The sequence below is a fragment of the Mastigoproctus giganteus genome, chromosome 13, assembly GCF_048544385.1.
Source record: "Mastigoproctus giganteus isolate SK-2022 chromosome 13, ASM4854438v1, whole genome shotgun sequence".
In the NCBI taxonomy this organism is placed as follows: Eukaryota; Metazoa; Arthropoda; class Arachnida; order Uropygi; family Thelyphonidae; genus Mastigoproctus; species Mastigoproctus giganteus.
This window is the reverse complement of record NC_143587.1, coordinates 142,025,659-142,041,137: the sequence shown is the minus strand read 5'-3', so window position 1 is coordinate 142,041,137 and position 15,479 is coordinate 142,025,659. Positions and strand designations below refer to the sequence as shown.

Genomic DNA, 15,479 nt, shown 5'->3' with positions numbered 1-15,479 from the left:
TCGAAATATTTTGATTTGGACACAGTGGTGAGTGGTAATACCTTACGGTCACGTGGGTTGCAAGTATTTTGCTTTGAAATTTCAATTGTTTCTAGTGAGGAGATCTTCAAGTCTAATGTGATTTTCTTTTCATAGTTAGACAACTGGAAATGCTTTATATTTGTGCCAGCGTTTTTCTTTTTATCTGAAGTAGAAAACTGACGTGCATTTTTTCTGACCGCTTCAATTAGCTTAGGTGCGATTAGTTTCCAAGAGTCCCTCTTGCTGGAAGTACAAACGAAATTAGATTTTGTATCAGTTCCTGACTTGGCTTTCAAATTTTTACATGATTGAACAGATTTTATTTCATTATTATTATCACTGAATGACTGAGAATACTTCTTGCATTTCTCGGTATTATTATTTTTACTTTTTGAACTAACTGCAGAAAATTTGCTACCTTTACTATACCTTGACAAAGCTTTCTCCTCGTTTGCTATTTTGCGGTAAACACTTTTGGCATGTTTAAGAACAGAAATGGAATCATTTTTGGGCTTTGTGAGTGTATTAGCCGAACATAATGAATCCTGGGAAAACGATTCAAGAGAAGTTAAAAACTCATCTTCAGCCATTTTTCTTTTCCTTGGTGTCATGAAATTGGTATGGTTCTGGGCGGTAAGGTAGCGTAGAACTTTAGTTTCACAATGATTAGTAGGCAGTATCATCTATAATAACTCTTCTGAAGAAATTAACATTCTGCAAAAAGACATTTATTAAATTAATAAAAATATTGATGTTTCTATAACACAAATTCATTTATACGTAGATACATTGCTGGACAAAATTAACAGAATACGTTGAACACGTGGTGTAACGCGTGGAGCTTGCGATCAAGTGGGAAAAAAATTGGTATGGTGGTGTATCATATACTATAGAATAACGATGAAATGAGGAGAGAAACTTCGGAAGGTATAAGGAGCATTTATAGGTGTTGTATAAGAATTGCCAAAAAAGGTCATATTACATCAGTACAGCGTATGATCCCTTCCAACGGCTAAGCAGGCTGGAGAGAGGTGAACCATGTTCAATATAAGGGTGTCTATAAGATTCTGTGGCAACAAATCCCATTCTTCCACCAGCGTAGATCTTAGCTCTCCAACTGACCGAGGAGTTGGCTTACGAGCAATGCGACGCACAAGCGCGTCCCACACATGCTCAATCGGATTTAAGTCTGTGATCGTGCTGTCCACGGTAGTTGTTGGATATCTTCCTCCACAGCTTCAGCTCTATTTGCAGTGGCATTGTCGTGCATGAAATGAAAATCTCGGCCAACCGTACCCCTAAAAATTCGCACATAGGGTTCGATCTGTTCTCAGTGCCTCTGTGCAGTTATGGTACCCCTATCAAAAACAGGAAGAGGATTGCAGCCGATGATTACTATTCCGTCCCACACGAGAACACGGCGTTCATCATAAGTGCCGCTTTCTCTGATGTCGGAGGGATGGTACCGCATTCCTCGTTGTCTCCAAATGAAATAACGTCTAGAATCAGTTTGTAGGCTAAAACGAGGGTCATCAGGGAACAGAACTGTATCCCGTTTGTCAGGGCTCCAAGTTACATTTTCATGGCACCAATTTCGACAAGCTCTATGGTGGTTTGGGGTTAATAGAATAGAAACCACTGGCTTCCTTGGGTAGATTCCGCTTGAATTGGCGTAATTAACACAGTCCGGTTGGAAATGTTTTCACTTGTGAAAAGAGACAATTGATGACAGGACATCGTAGGGTTCCGACTTGCTCTTAGAGCCAGATAGCGGTCTGTTCTGGTTGACGTAGCCGTCAACGGACCTTGGCCAGTCTTCCTGTAATGGTTCCAGTCTCCTGAAGCTGCTTCCATAAAAAAAAAAAAAAAAAAAAAATATCAAATTATTATATTAGGGCCACCCAAGCCATTATTTCTGATATATACTCATATATGTATTTTGTCTGTATATTGCGTATGTTCTCTGGTCGATTTGCCTGTTTTGCTGGACGAAAAAACCTCAGTTTCTGGTGGAAAAAACCTTGCTATGAGACCGAAAAAACCTTGCTTGAGACCGACTAACTCAGCCACGAAGAGAAATCATCTAAAAACGATGCCTTGCCATCCTGAGTACTGGAGATGTGGCTATCCCACTGAGCAAGCCAAAAAAAAAAAAAAAAAAAAAAACGGGATTGAAGTGATTGCAACCGTTGTTTTTATGCAAATTATTCAAGCTTTTTATAGGCGGGTATAATGTGCGGCCCTTGTAAGGTGGTTGGTCGATTTCTATTGGATACTAGGAATTTGAATGCCAAAATGCCCATTATATTAAATATTCGCCTTATGCAACGCTGTTCACGATAAAATATTCATAAAGAACATTTTTTTCCTGTTATTTTTGTCGAGCAGTGTAGAATGGGACAAAAATTGAGAATGAGATGATTCCTAATATTAAACTAAAATTTGCAATATAATTGCACAATACTTCATTGTACTGCGTTTCGTGGTTTGTACAGGGCAGCAAAATACGTTGTTTCGATATTGCACAAAATTTTAGATTTCCAAATCTTAGTACATTGTATAACAAAGACAAGACCTCACGTTATTTTGTGGGGATATTTCAACTTTTAACAAATACACTTGTTAGTTTGGAATTTTGTACCAATTGTTGATTGATAACGTATGGAAACGCCATAGTAAATTAGGGAAAACTCACCCCTGTCTGCCTACATAAAGCAGCATAGAAAGAAGCAAAGAAAAAATTCGCGTTAACAGATTCACGTCGCTTCTTCTCTTTGCACTAAGCAATAGTTTTCTTTAATAATATTCTGAGTGGAGATAAAAATATCAGTAGTTGTACAGGTGGCAATTGTTAATTCAACAATATAACCGAACATCTTATTCTGAAACTCATTGGTTATTATTAAAAGGTGCTATTGTTAAGGTTTTAAAATGCAGTTCCAAAACTGCAGTCCTAAAATGCAGTAACAAAAGAAACATAAAATGCAAAGATGAATTTTATTCTCTCTCAAGAAAGAAAGCAAAGACCCTCCTTTGCTGTCTTAAGGAAAAGTAAGTATGGCTTGCGAGGTTTACTGTTTTTCTTTATGCCGATAGCCAGCGGCGGACTGGATCTAAAAATATTGGTTGACAGGAGACAAAGGGGACCCACCCACAACTGTTATATTTTCAAGCTACTTGTTGACATTAACATTTTTAACATATTGTCTAACGTTATTGCAAGAGGGACCCACTTGCCATCGGGCAAGCTGACACCCTGACCAGTCCGCCACTGCCGATAGCTGTTCTTCAACTGAGGGTTGAGGCAACTAAGATGTGGCGCGTTAGTGTATTTGTCTGTGAACTGCACAGAATTTATGATCCGTTTTACTGGATGAAAAACCCGAGTTTCCGGGAAAGGAAGGATGGCAATCCTTCCTTTCCCGGAAACTCGGGAAATGAAGGATTGCAACCCTTCCTTTACCTTTCCCATAGAGATCGACTCATTTTTCACCGATGAAAAAAGCTCATGAAAGTTCCTCCTGTTTTGATGGGATTTGAACTCAGGGTTTTCATCTATTGAATAATAGATATTGTGTTCATTTGTGTTCATTTGCGTTCCAGTTCATCTCTGATTAGGTTACGGTGAACATGTCACCCTGGTAGATGGTGTTTATGTTAGGATCCACTCAAGTTCTTTCTGTTATTCCATTCCTCTTAAGAAAGTGAATACAGCCTATATCCGAGCAGCAATCTCCAATACCAGAAAGAAAACAACAGGCCGTTCAAGGTTACCCAATGAACCTTCTCTTCTGTAGCGATTGTACAGAGTAGAAGCCAAGTTGGTTCTCTCCAAACATCGAGGTCTCTTTGTGTTCATTTGCGTAGATTGCATAAATCCACTTCAAAGGACATTTCCTTATCATTCCTCATAAAGTGGGCAGGCAGTGTGGACGAGAGTATGGAGACCGAGGTTCTTATTTAGGGCATCGAATACCCCGTGCTGGCTGAGAGAGCGTTCATAGAACATTAACGTTGATCTCATTTTTTAACTAAGATGCCAAAGAAGTATATTTATTTTTGGAATTTACATACTCAGCGACCAACAATGAAGTACATTGAAGTTTTCTGATGTTAATGATACTTCAAAATGAGACAGCTGCTCTTCAAAATGATGCTTTTATCGGAATTACAAAATTACTTAAGCCTTCTTCCTTATCATTTTATTTGATAAATACATGCTTAAAGAAGTACATACAAGATATGTTAGAGCGTTATGTTTGAAGAACTAGAAGAGTTTGATTTTGAGATCATTTTTAGTGAATAAAAAATACAGGAAACATAAGTGATAAGATTCCGGTTGTCAAAGTATTTACCCATTTTCTTTACTTTTTAAATCTCAAAAAGATTTTTAAAAAGTACATATATATGCCTATTGGTGTGCAAATATCATATTGGAAAAAATTATTATTATATCTCCTTAAGAAATGTTACTTCAAGACTGATAAGAAATCGAAAATCTACTTCTATATATGTACCCAGGAGGCAGTGCCTATAATAGTGAAACAGCTGCAAAAACAATTTTTCGGTATGAGACTAGGGTAATTGAAATATGAGAGGGATGAAATGTAGGCAAGAGCCGTGGTGGTCAGCGATGGATTCTGAGACTCTGGTGAATGTTTCTCGGACGCTTTATAGTGTTGAAGAAAATTTGCATATACACATTGAAGGATGCAGATTTGATTATTACACTGCACATTTTGTGACATTCTTACTGATATATTTTTCTTTTAATTTCGTTAATATAGCCTTATGCTTGAAGAAGTCCTCCGTGGCGGCTTAGTCCTCATGAAACATCGCCGTCTGCGGTTCGTTTGGAGGGGCCTAAGTTCGACTTCCGTCGAGAACTACTGGAAGAATTTCCAAAGTCCTCTCAAATCATGGTTTTAGTTAGCCAATTACAGGCGAAGGGAATAGGGTTCCTCCCCCAGTAGTTATCATGGGGTTTCAGCCCGCATAACCTACAAATCGGCCCTGATTTATATATATGCTTGAAGAAGTCGTTGTAGTTGTAGTAGGGTTTTAGGAGCATTAGGGACTAAGGCCATATTGCCCCATGTATATTTTGTATAAAATGCGTGTGTTCTGAGGTCGATTTTCTGTTTGATGGACGAAAAGCCAGAGTTTCCGGGGGAGAAAAAATCACGCTACCCTCGCCTGAGACCAACAGCCATGTTTCGAAAAAGGCCCATAAAAATTCCTCACCTCATTGACAGGACTCTTTTCCACCCGATGCCGGGAGCACGGCGATCCTATCAACTGTGCTACCCACGAGTGCTTTGAAGAAGTTATTCCCTCAATGATCAGTCCACTTATCACATAACTCCTGCTTAAAATCGTCAAGAACTTTATAATCACTTCGAATATATAATTTGTGTATGTGAGATTTTAGTGCTGTTGCCCGGATAAGCGGTTAAAGTATACTGTTGCACCTTTGTGGTCTGAAGTTAGACAGCCATCATTTCTTAATAGTTGGATGTGTTAAAATCTGAACTTTTCATCAGAAATAATACAATAAGTTTAGATTTTATGTGATTTTCTTTATACGAATTTCTCGAATAAATTTTGCCTTGGTTGTATAACGAAAAACAGAACTGTCACACTTAGATGATCCGTTATGATGGGTTATTTATCCCTTGAGGTGAAATTCAGAAACCCCAGATTTTTCATGCTCTCTCGAACTGTACCGAAAATATTGTTCATTTGGCATAAATGTTTCCTGAAAGCAGTCCGTGTTTTCAGCTTTTTTTTAATGAATAAAGTATGAGCACATCACAACCGAAGAAGTGTGCAATCTTGCTAGACTTAACGGAAGTTAAAGAAAGAGTACTTAGAGTCTTTTTTTTTAAATAAAAAGTTACAAAAGGAATCAATTCATTTTATGTTTTTTTTTTTTTAATCTTGAACGTTTTCCTGTGATATTTTTATTGCAAATATTTTTCATATTTTTACACGTACTTGTTATAATGAAGTATGAATGACAGTTTTTTCTCTCTTTTCAATAGATTTTGTATTTGTTTTCTTCAAAGTAGCTAAAGCTATAAGCCCTAAATATATTATTATTATTATTATTATTAGGCCGAATTGAAAATTTGCGGCCCAGTGATATTCAGCCCTTTCTTTTCTAATACTTAGCTGCTTCTCAGTTACTCACGTTCTTGGAAGAAATTCTGAGGGCAGTTAGAAGAGAGCTCTTGGGAAAGATGGCAAAAACCAGTTCAGTATATTACTAGCCATGAAAATAGTATTTAATAATTTGTGGATATTATTATTTCCGGAACATGATATGAGACTTAAAAATAACAAATTTGTTAGATTGATATCGAGAATTTTTGAATATGTTCAATGCATTCGTGGACTGATATAGTAACAGGGTTTATGTTAAGTGAGGAATTCATAAAACAAGGCAAAAACATGAAATTTACTGAGGCACTGTATTACTATGAGTATTTTTTTAGAGAAAATATGTTTAGCACTATATAAAAAGTAGCACATTGTGTTTGGGTAAAGTAGGTTATTAATTATTTTGTAGTTGAAAAACCTGTTGTGCTTTTTGATTTCAGTTCATAGAGTGGTCTCTTCTAAATATTGATAGCACTCTTTGGAGATACCGCATGATGATGATCTTCTGTCCTGTTTACTTCGTTCAAATTCCACAACAGCCTTGCGGTTTAAGAAGGTGCCTTTGAGGAAAAAGGCTTTTCCATCACATTTCGCCTTTTTTAAGCGTGTTCAAAGTGCTCCACTGATAATAACTGTACAAACACATTTTGTAAGATAAGACGGCAATTCCAACACTAGTTGCTGTTTATTCAGAGTAGTAGTTCACGATCCACTTCTTAAAGTAGCCATTCAATACGGTAGCACAAGCGTTGATTTTCTTTCTTAATATAGTCAATGTATTTGTACACTCTCTCTCTTTACTCTTAGCAGTTGTAACCTAAAAATGTTAAAAACACTGATGAAAAAAGTAGTCACACAATTTTAATATTGCAAGTTATATTCTCAGAGATAACACAAGATAGCTAAATCAAAACTATAAAAGTAACAGTACACCGATGAGCCAAAACATTATGACCAGCGAGTCGTTATGCAAATCGAAGCAACTACAGGAGAACTACGGTGCGGGTCGGGTATAAAAAACACCTGATACTAAGCTCCGTTAATCAGTGTTACTCTTGTTTTTCAGATGGGGAAGGCAGCGGACTTAACCGAGTTTGACAAAGGCCCAATTCTAATGGCCAAACGACTGGGTCAGAGCATATCCGAAACGGTGCGGCTGGTGGGATGCTCACGGTCAGCCGCGGTTAGTACCTACCGAAAGTGGTCTGAGGAGGGGAAACCCACGAACCGCCGGCGAGGTGTTGGACGACCACGGCTCATCGATGCTCGAGGTGCGTGAAGGCTTTCCCAGATGGTACGTGACAACAGAAGGGCGACTGTGGTGCAACTCGCCGGTAATTAGAATGCTGGTGACGAGAGATAATATGTCACAACACACAGTAAATAGAACCCTGCTGAAAATGGAGCTGCGTAGCCGCATGCTGCTCCAAGTGCCCGTACTAACTACAGTTAGTAGTTAGTACGGGCACTAACTACGGTTCACCGGTGACAGTGATTACAATGGGCACGCGAGCATCGAAACTGGACCTTGAGTGATTGGAAGAAGGTCATCTGGTCTGATGAATCACGTTTCCTGTTGCACTATATGGACGGCCGAGTACGTGTGCATCGTTTACCTGGGGAAGTGATGGCGCCTGGATGCACTATGGGACGTAACAAGCTGGTGGGGCGATGTTCTGCTGGGATATCCTGGGTACAGTCATCCATGTGCCGGGCACTCTGACATCTACGACCTATCTAAATATCATTGCTGACCAGGTACACCCTTTCATGGCAACGGTATTCCCCCTCTGACGGTACCGTCTTTCAGCAGGACAATGCGCCATGCCACACCGCCCGGATTGACCGAGACTGGTTCGCTGAACATGAGGAAGACTTCCAGGTATTCCCTGGCCTCCAAATTCCCCACACATCAATCCTATCGAGCATCTGTGGTTTGTGTTGGAACAGCAACTCCGATCTGCGGCATCTCAACCACAGACCTTACAGGAGATAAAGGATCTGTTGGTTACGAGTTGATACAAGATACCACAATGCAATCATAGTTTTGCTGCATAAGAAAGGAGATAAATCAGAAATTGGAAATTATAGACCAATTAGCTTGTTATCCCACATCTACAAGTTGTTCACAAGAGTCATTACTAACAGATTAGAAAGAATACTTGATGAGAATCAACCGAAAGAGCAAGCTGGCTTTAGGACAGGATTCTCAACTATGGATCACCTTCATGTACAGAGCGGATTTAACGGCGGGCGCACCGGGCGCGCGCCCTGAGCCCCGACTTCTGAAGGGCCCACGCAAATTAGTTGAATATATTAGTTCAACTAATAGTTAAATTAATATGTTCAACTATTAGTTCAAAACTTTGTGATTATTATTATGCTATTATTAATTATATTATACATATTTATATTCAAATTTTATTGGAAATGAAACATTAATAGTACATAATATTTTTTATTTATTTAAAAAAATGGTTAACACGCATTTTTATTTTCCCTGTCTCTCTCTTTTTTTTAAGGGGCCCAATATTTTCTTTTGCGCCCGGGGCCTCAACCGACCTTAATCCGCTCCTGTTCACGTAATATCACAGCTAATGGAGAAAGCAAATGAATATAAAACACCATTATGCCTGGCATTTGTGGATTATGAAAAGGCATTTGACTCCATACAGCATAAGGCAATGTTTCGGGCACTGGAAAGACAAGGCATAGATACCCCATATATTATGATTTTGAAGAAAATATATGAGAGTGCTACCTCCTTTATTAGACTAGACAAAGACAGTAGCAAATTTAAAATTGAGAAAGGAGTTCGACAAGGAGACACAATATCTCCGAAGCTGTTTACTGCTGCCCTTGAGGAAGCTTTCAGAAGATTAGACTGGTCGCAGAAAGGAGTCAATGTGAACGGAGAGTGCCTAAACCATTTACGATTTGCAGATGACATTGTGGTTATAAGCCACGATCCCAAAGAATTAGAGGAAAATCTTAATCAGTTATGCACAGTTAGTAAGGATTTTGGACTAAAGATGAATATGGCTAAAACAAAAGTAATGATGAACAAGTATGCCATGGAAAGGGAAATAATTATTGAAGGAGCAGTAATTGAAAAGGTGGAGTCATATACTTATCTGGGACAAGTTATTAGCTGTAATAATGATAAATGGCTGGAAGTCAAGAGAAGAATAAATTTTGGATGGATAGCATTCAGGAAATATAGTCACATACTGAAGAGCAATATCCCAGTTTGTCTGAAACGTAAAATAATGAATCAATGTATACTCCCCACCATGACTTATGGAAGTGAAACTTGGGCACTCACCAAAAGAATGGAAGAGAAGCTGAGAACTACACAGCGAAGAATGGAACGAATTATATTGGGAATCAGACGGTTAGATAATAAGAGAAACACATGGATTAGGCAGCAAACTCAAGTAAAGGACATTCTTATCAAAACTAAAGAACTAAAATGGTCTTGGGCAGGACACATAGCTCGAAGACATGATGACAGATGGACTAAGAAAATAACAGAATGGTATCCAAGAGGAGCTAGAAGAAAACCTGGAAGACAAAGTCGGAGATGGATAGATGAAATTCATGAGTTTTTGGGTAGTAAATGGATGGCCAGTGCTCAAAACAGAAGGAACTGGATAGTTGCTGGAGAGGCCTTCATCCTGCAGTGGATTAAAAATGGCTGATGATGATGATGACCACAAGACACATTTAGAAATCTTGTAGCGTCCATGCCTCGCCGGGTACGAGCTGTTTTGGCTGCACATGGAGGACCAACATCATATTAGGTAGGTGGTCATAATGTTTTGGCTCATCGGTGTATATCATAATACATACAACATAAACTTGATAGCGTAAAGCATGTAACAGTTTAGGGTAGCATTCTCAAATTAAATTGAATTTAAACGGAAATCATGTCTCAGACTAGAGCAGCAAAGCAATAGGCTCAAAGTGGTGGGAGTGCTGTTGCTCGAGGAGAGGGGAGGGGTACTGTTGTCGCTGCTCCTACAAAATGTGCTGTTTCTGCAATGTTTGCAGAGCTATTTGAAACGGAATATGATCCAGCCAAAGGGGTTATCTGTGTGTGTGTGTGTGTGTGTGTGTGTGTGTGTGTGTGTGTGTGTGTGTGTGTGTGTGTGTGTGTGTGTGTGTGTGTGTGTGTGTGTGTGTGTGTGTGTTCGAAGCAAGGAGCGAGCTCAGCGTTGTGATGGGTGTTTATGAGAGCTTGAAGAATAAGGTTGATGCCCTCGAAGGCATTAAAATGGGAGGCCCATCAAGCTCTCATCGGCCCAACTGAACACCAGAGCTCACACTTGTGCATCAGGCAACACAGGGGCAATTCCCAAATTGTTTGTTTTTGTTTATTTGGTTTTTAGGAGCATTAGCAACTAAGGCTATATTGCTCCGGGATATGCGGTGGTCATTCCCTGACCTTTCCACATTCTCCGTATTTGGTGGTGACGGGCTCGAACCCCGGTCTAATCAAGAAGCGTGTGCTACGCACTGCTGCTGCTTCCCACCTGGCTACGGAGGCGCCTGCAATTCCCAAAGCAGCATGCGATGATCCCGCAGGAGGTAATTATTGTCAGGGAAATGGGAAATATATTGTGCAAGGATAGATGGAACTGGATCAGGGCATATCTGTCTGGAGCAACAATAGATGACGTTTTAGAGCATATATCATATTTTAAGAGCACGAAAGATGATATTGTTGTACAAGTTGGTCTAATGATATTAACAGTAGATCTTAGGACTCACTTAACTAGTACAGGGCAATGTTGAAAAAAAGTTGTGAGTTAGGATTAAATTTGAAAATATCTGAAATTCTACCAAGATAGGAATAAGATCGGAAGTGGTACATGTTGAGATCCTTGTTAATCAATTCACCCCTGGAAAGACTGTGCATAGACTGGGTAGAATTTTCACAGCATTGTCTTTGCTTGTTAATAGGTTAGACTGTTTTTGAAGAATGGGATACAGAATATTCAAGTATTCTGTATCCAAATATTCTGCAAAAAACTGCTATCTTGGGGAGATAAACAGACTAATAGATTAACTAGAGCCGCAGGTAAAGATGAAAGTGATCCTTGCACTGCTTGCGTTGGAACATGCAGCAGCCTGGAAAGCAAGCTGTCGGGGATTTCAAGCCCTGCTGTGGGTTATCATGGAACAAATAAGTATATCGGCTGTGACTAAGAGTAAGAACAGGTGATTGCAGAGGCGTTCCTAGGGTGTGGCTCCCGGGTTCCAATTGAAATTTGGCGTCCACCTTTAAAATTTTCTTTTTATGTGTATGAGTTTCAGGTTTTCAGGCACCCCTTGAACGTTGTCACCGCGTGCAGTGAACCCCTTTCACCCTCGGGACGGCTCGACCCTGGGTGCATGTATACTTTCATTGGTGCTACTCACACATAAGTAATACAGAATTTGAATGTGGCGAGTGCAATGAGTACAGAAAGGACAGACAGAACAAGAGGGGATGCGGTTATGCTCTTAGTTAAAAAGCATGTTAAATCTAGGGTAGTGAACCCACTCGACATGGGTGGCCAGTGCAATGTTTAACTAGTTTGGGGTGACATAAGCACTGGGAAAATGAAAATGAGAATAAGAGTGTATTACAGACCTAATGACTGTGATGGGTATAACAAGCAAATATCCAGAGAAACAGAGTGGGCCAATAAATCAGAATGTCTTATAATGAGGGACTTTATCTTTCCAGATATTGACTGGAACTTGTGGATTGGTCACTCGCACACTAAGAAGAATTTTTTTCATTTATTCGAAGCCTGTTTTATAGAGCAGTATGTAAGAGAGGCAACAAGAGGAACATATTCTTGATCTGCTCATCAGTATTAAAAATCGTTAGATAAAAGACCCACTCGGTGGCAGTGATCACAGTGTACTGATTTTTTTATTTTTTACCTAAAGACATAATTACTGTAAAGGTGAAGGGAGGAGCTTTTGGTTTCGTAACAGTTACTACAGTGGTCTCAGATAGGTTTTAAATTCTGAGCACTGAGACCAACTGATGATGAGGTTGCCAACAGCAAATTCTAAATGAGAAGCATTTTGGGAAGTAATAGTAGAAGCTACTAGGCTTTCATACCAACTAAGAAATACCATTCCATGCTTAGACCTATATGGATGTCAGACGAACTAATGCGACTTGTGAGAGAGCAGAAAAATGCATGGGATGCGTATAAATTATCACGTGATACACATGACTATGGCAGATATAAACCAATCTGTAATCAAGTTACAAAGGAGCTTAGGCAAGCTGAGGCAGATTACGAGCAGGGTCTGGCGAAGAACGCAAAGAAAAGCAGCGAAGAATTTTATGCTTATGTTAACACTAGATGAAATGGGTTGAATCACATTGATCCAATTGATATCGTTGGTGTTGATGATCCTGCTCACGTTGCTGATGGATAGGTCGTGGGTAGCACAGTTAGTAGAATCGCTGTCCTCCCACACCGGGTGGAAGAGACCTGAGTACGAATCCCGTTGATCACGTGAGGAGTTTTTATGGGCCTTTTTCACAGCGTGCTGAGTTAGTCGGTCTAAGGCGAGGGTGATATGGTCCCCCCCCCCCGAAACCCGTATTTTTCGTCCAGCAAACAGACAATCGACCACAGAATACACGCAATTTACATAGTAAACTGCGTGTGTTCCTAAAACGTGTTCTGTTCTGCGTGTGTTCTGCTACAACGATCAGGTTGCTGACAAACGGAATGGGTATTTTGCATCTGCATACATGCATGAGGAATTTTTAGCGAAGTGGATGATATAAATTTATTTTTATCGAACCCTAACAGGTAGCTGATTTTCTGATAAATGAGAGGGAAAGTGGAAGGGAAACCATTGAAGCCAAACATAAGCAAAGATGCCTGCGGTGGTGGGATATTATGGAAGGCAGCAAATGAGGTAGGGAAACTCTTAACCATAACTGTTTCTTGTATTCTTGTGAACTCCTTTCATCGTGTGGTCGTCCCGGAGAATAAACAGAAAATTTTTAGAAACTATGAGAGTATCTTTGGATTCAGGGGAGGTCCATATGGACTGGAGATGTGCGAATGTATCCTCAATTCAGAAAGTAATAGTAATAGTACACTGGTGTGCAAAATTTAAGGACCAGTCAGGTTTTCACCTGTAGCTTCTCATAGGAGTGGCCTGGATATGGGAAAAGCATGCCAAAGGAACCTCGTGAACTACAGAAATGAAGGAAACAACACCGACACAACAACGGAACAAAACGGTACAAAGGGACTTTATTAAAAATGGCAACATAGCACTGGCTGCCATGATACAGATGCATCACTGCCAAAGATGGTTACAAAGGGAAGAGGTGGTCCTCAGTAGGAGGTATGATCACCCCTAATGTCGATGCAGGCTTTGCACCGCCTGTCCATACTTAGAACAATGTTGTTGATACGTTCTTGTGGTAACATCGTCCATTCCTCTGTCAGCGCCACCTTCAGCTGGTGAACATTTTCTCGTGGGTGTGAACGTACTGCTAGGAGTCTCTACAGAGCGTCCCATATGTGTTCGATGGGATTTAGGTCGAGGGAAACGGGCAGGCCAATCCATACGAACAATGTCCTCACTTTACAAAAGCATATCACAGCTGCAGTGCGATCGGGTGTGGCGTTATCATTCATAAACACGACGAACTCGGGGCCAATGGCACCCCGAAACAGACGCACATGGGGAATAATTACCTCAATACAGTAGCGTGCACCGATTACAGTACCGCCTTCCAGTATCTGAAGTTGTGTACGTCCATCCAAGATAACGCCTCCCCAGACGAGAAAACCTTGACCGCCATATCGATCGTTTTCAGTGATGTTTGCCGGGTGATGTCGTGTTTCAATCTCTCATCAGATTAGATGACGTCCAGAATTGCTGCTGAGACTGAATCTACTCCCATCAGTAAAGAGTACCTTAAGTAAAAATTTTGTGGTTGTAACCATTAGAAATAGTGTTGGTCCTTTGCACCACCGGCGTAGTAATAGAGGCATGTGATGCAAGAAAGCAAGTGTATCAGCTTATGTACAGCTTACATCAGCCAAAAAAAAAAAAATTCACACAACCATTCCCTCTAAATGCCTGTCCAGTTCCTCCTTAAATTTATTTAACCTATCAACTTCTATAGCGATAGATGGAAGTTTGTTCCAGCAATTAACCACCCGCTGGCTAAAAAAGTCGAATTTTCGGACATCTATTCTACAACTGTCTTTTTTCAATTCGAATTTATGCCTCCTTAGGTTCGTAATCTGTGCAAGTGGAAGAATCCCATCAGGATTCAGCGTGCTCAAGCCATTCAAGGCCTTATACGCCTCAATCAGATCACCTTGCAGGTGCCTAGTCTCCAGCCACTGCAATTTGCAGAACTTAAGCCTCTCTTGGTAAGAGGATCCCTTCATTTCCCTCACCAATCTTGTTGCCCTTCTCTGTACACGCTCAAGTAAATCTACATCCTTCCTAAAATTAGGCCTCCAGACCTGTATGCGGTACTCAAGGCGTGGCCTGACCATTGCCGTATACAAAGGGATAATCACCTCCTTTTCCCTACTAGCAGAATTCCTGTATATCATTGACAAAACCCCATGACCAGCTCTTGCAGCCTGTCTGCATTGCTCAGAAAGCTTCATATCTGATTGCACAATTACTCCCAGGTCTTTTTCATTTCCTACCACCCTAAGTATAGTACTGTTCCACGCAGTTGGTACGTTCCTCTGGGATTACTTCTACCCATATGCAATACTTTGCATTTGTCAATGTTAAACTTCAGTTGCCACTTCTCAGCCCATCTTCCCAAAATTTCTAGATCCTGTTGCAGTAGCACACTGCCATTACTGTCATTAACAACCCTGCCAAGCAGTGTATCATCTACAAACTTCAACACTAAGCCTGATATTCCTTCATCAATATCATTGATAAATATACAAAACAACAATGGGCCCAACACCGAACCTGTGGAACTCCATTAATAACATTAGTCTGTGAAGAGCAGCACCCATTTATTACCACCCTCTGTCTTCTCCCACTTAACCATCCTTTTATCCATTGTAGCAACTTACCCTTAATACCATTCTGCTCCAATTTGTACAGTAGTCTTCCATGTGCAACAGTTTCCAAAGCTTTCCTGAAATCCAAGTATATGATATCAAAATAATTTTTTGCATCCAGTTACTTTGTAACCACATCATAGTATCCAATCAAATTTGGATACTATGATGTGTCTCAATTATTGCTGCAGTCTTGTCTAGATGATCCTGCAA

At 40.1% G+C, this 15,479-nt stretch overlaps 1 pseudogene across 2 annotated transcripts in view; it reads right to left on the bottom strand.

The window, feature by feature from the left end:
- Positions 1-1,767: 1,767 nt before the first annotated feature.
- LOC150076495 (G protein-activated inward rectifier potassium channel 3 pseudogene) overlaps positions 1,768-15,479 on the bottom strand; it is a 35,516-nt pseudogene continuing 21,804 nt past the window's right edge. Inside the window, exon 3 of one of the 2 annotated variants that reach the window (XR_016547845.1) lies at positions 1,768-1,868. The product of XR_016547845.1 is annotated as a G protein-activated inward rectifier potassium channel 3 pseudogene, transcript variant X2 (transcript). Of the gene's footprint in view, positions 1,869-6,564; positions 7,001-15,479 lie in introns of those variants that run through there. The other variant, XR_016547844.1, reaches the window with a different exon arrangement.